The following is a 3,908-nucleotide window of genomic DNA, read 5'->3' as shown; positions in this document are numbered from 1 at the left end:
TGTTGTTGAACCTAGAAGTAGTGAAGTTGGGTCAGTAGCGGGTAGCAATCAACTAAGTTTTTCAACCCCAGTTTATGGTGCTCAAAATTTAATGGTTCCACCACAATTTCATCACCAAGCAAATTTTGTTTCACCACATTTCCAATACCAAGCACAATTTCAAAACCCACAACCTTTTCCTAATCCAAATCTCAATCAACTTTCAGCACCAAATTCCGGTTTTCGTATTAACCAGTTAGACGATGATGTGCCAACGGAAAAAATTATGAGTACTAGTCAGTATTCGAAATTTGATCTTAGTCAATACCCGGACTTTGATCTTGGTCAATACTAGGATTTTGATGATGTTTCAGAAGAAGAAACAGACCCTGCGTGTAATGATATTGATATTGGTCAATACCCGAATTTTGATGATGAAACAGCAGCTGCCGAGGAAGATGTTGTTGATGATAATGAGGAGGAAGTTAAGACTGTGAATGAACATGTTGAACATCCATTTTGTAATTCATATAACACTGAAGAAGAAAAAGAACAAGAAGAAATCCCCAAAGAAAAGTCCCCGAAGAAAATGCCACGGGAGTATAACTGGAATATGCCAGAATTACTTCAGATACCGGAAGAAGAGTTGGTAAAGATATCAGTTGATTGTTACACAAAAATTATTCGTATCAAGAAAGATGATTGTTTTGATACAAAGGAAGACTTGAAGATAGCTTTGTATACGAAATGTGTGGAAGATGACTATCAACTAAAAGTTAACAAATCAAGCAAAGATCGTTTCGAAACAAGGTGTATGATTGACAAAAACTGTACGTGGCGTATGATTGCAAAGAGGATAAAAGATTGCGAAATGTTTCAAGTTAGGACTTTTATTGATAAACATACATGTTCAAAACCCAAGTTTTTCCTCACCATAGACAGACAAACAAAAAGGTGTTGGGTGGTTTTCTGGTTGAGTTAATGTTTTTGAATAGCAGGGTATATCGGGGACATGAAATTATGACTGACATGAATGCTCGGTTCAAGATTAGTATCTCATATTCTCAAGCTTGGAGAGCCAAATGTTATGCCTTGGAATTGTTGAGGGGGTCGCCAGAAGCATCGTTTGCCCAACTGCCTACTTATTGTCACAATTTAAAGCTGAAAAATCCTGGGTCGGTAACTCATATCAAAACAGATAGAGATGGATGCTTTGAGTTGCTGTTTATCGCCATTGGTGCTGCGGTTAGTAAATCAATATAATTTTGTTGACTCATTTTTGTTAGTTACATGCATTTCACATTTAAATGACTATATTTCTTGTGTATATGATTTTGTAGATTTGTTTGTTTATTACTTGCATGCACCCAATTATTATAGTTGACGGAGCACATTTAAAAGGTCGATACCTTGGAGTAAACTTATTAGCAGTAGCCATGGATGCTAACAATGGGATACTGCCAATAGCTTACGGGGTTGGCAAATCTGAAACCTCTGATTCATGGACATGGTTTATGGGGCATCTTAGGGATTGCATAGGTCCTATTAGCAATCTGACAATCATATCCGATAGGGCAAACTCAATTGACAACGCTGTTAGAAGGTGTTTCCCAGATGCTTTTCATGGACTTTGTGGTGTTCATTTGTATAGAAATCTAAAATCAAGGTCTGCTGGTATAAAAAATCACGAATGGACATACTGGAAGGTTGTACAAGCTTATCGGGAAGTGGATTTTAATAAGCATATAAACTGTTTAAGACGTGTTTTGCCTCAGTTTGCTCAAACACTAGAAGATGTCGGGTTTGAAAGATGGTCAAGAGTACATCAACTTGGAGCAAGATATGGTTTCATGACGTCTAATAGTGCAGAATCAATCAACGCTCTAAGTCGTCATTCCCGGAAATTACCCATTACTATGTTAATGGAGTTTTTTCGAGCCTCTATTCAACAGTGATACTACAAGAAAAGAAACCATGCAGGTATTATTTCTTTAAATTAATAACTTATCATATATTTTACTAAGTATTATTTATTTAAATTTACAAGAACATTGGAACATCGTGTTACACCATGGACTGAAAAAAAGATAATGAAACGTATTGTGAAGTCAACGTCATGGAGAGTTGAACCATGTTCAAACACTTTGTTTGAAGTACTGGATAATAACTTAAATGGGCTTGTCGATCTAAATGCAAAGACGTGTAGTTGTATGAAATGGCAAACATCTGGTTATCCGTGTGGCCATGTTATAAAAGTTGCTCTTCATCTAAACCAAGATGATTCAAGCGCATACGCTATGGATTGCTACACTACAGAAGTATATCGACAGACTTATGTCGAGATTGTCTACCCTATTCCACATCCTTCTGAGTGGGACATACCAGATGACTTACAAACAGTTTTGCCACCAGCCATGGACAGAAGGCTACCTGGCCGACCAAAAAATCACGATCGTATACCGTCTAAGGGTGAAGAGAAGAAGAGATCGACATGTAGTCGGTGCAAGGAAAGTGGTCATACAAGGTTGACATGTGGATCACCAGTGCCATCACAATCATCTTTTCCTCTACCAAAATATGGATCCTCATCAAAATCTCAATCACAACCGGCTTCACCTTTTGGGACTGTTAACTTAGGTGATTTTTAAATGCAAACGTTGTATTATGTGTATATTATGTGTGAACTTTTAACATTTTCAACTTGAGTTTGAATATTGCTATGATATGTAACATTCATTTGACTATCGCAACGCGAATATGACTATCACAACACGGAAATGACTATCGCAACGCGGAATTGACTATCGCAATGCGGAAATGACTATCGCAACGAGAGAATCGCAATACGAAATGAAAATCGCAACGAGTGAATCGCAATGCGAAAATGAAAATCGCAACGCGAATTTAGTTTCGCATTGCGATTCTCTCGTTGCGATAGTCATTTCCGCATTGCGATAGTCATTTCCGCGTTGCGATAGTCTGTTTTGCATTCAACATAATGCAGATTGAAATCAACAAATCAACTATTACATTTCAATCAATTAAACAAGCATAAATAATAATTATGTACACATCAATTAAACAAATCAACATTTACAAATCATCTTTTACAAATCAATTAAACAATCAAAAAATAATAATAAGAATTATTTCCTCATCAATTATTATTGAATCAACTTTTGCACCCATACATCCATTTCACGCAGCTCACTTCAGGATTAACCTGCAGAAACCAAACATTGAATCAACAACACTTTCTATACATCTAAAACCTACAAACAGCAAATTATTGAATTCTAGCTACTTAACCAAACATTTTCAAACCAAAAAGAGTATATATGTTTAACAACACTTGCATTTGACTTACAAATTGTTTATGGACACTTTCATAACGCAGATGCAGGTAGGCAGCGTCTCGCATATATCGCTCTAGCCATAAAATGCCGAAACCACAAGCCTACTGCACCTCTATCTCTATCGGTGGGAGGTAGAAACTGTGTACTTCCTGTCGTCAAACGCTCTAAGCACATGCATACGAGATGACCACAATCCCCTTTAGCTTCCTTCGTTTGTTGTGGTGCGGTCTCATCTCTGATAACTGTAACATTGAACTTCTTTGGCTTCTTGTTTCCAGAATTAGTCCAATAATTAATTGCATCCAAGAATTTAGCCAAATGAGAGCTCCATCCCTTAATAATATCTCTCAAATCAGACAATGATATGTAATTTATCATGCTGTCATATACTATTGTCTTTAGGGATGGGAGCTGAAGCTCGACGAGAAGCCAATGAGTACGTTCTAAAACAAGGATAAACACTTGCATCGAAATGTAATAATTCAAATTGCGCACTTATTTATGAACACCTTTAAAATATTTAAACAAATATACTAACCTTATCGACCTCCCACCATGCAGGATAAAGTTTAG

This window comes from Hibiscus syriacus, unplaced genomic scaffold, assembly GCF_006381635.1.
Source record: "Hibiscus syriacus cultivar Baekdansim isolate YM2019G1 unplaced genomic scaffold, ASM638163v2 tig00110162_pilon, whole genome shotgun sequence".
NCBI lineage: Eukaryota > Viridiplantae > Streptophyta > Magnoliopsida > Malvales > Malvaceae > Hibiscus > Hibiscus syriacus.
The sequence above is the reverse complement of the archived record's forward strand: the minus strand, read 5'-3'. Positions refer to the sequence as shown.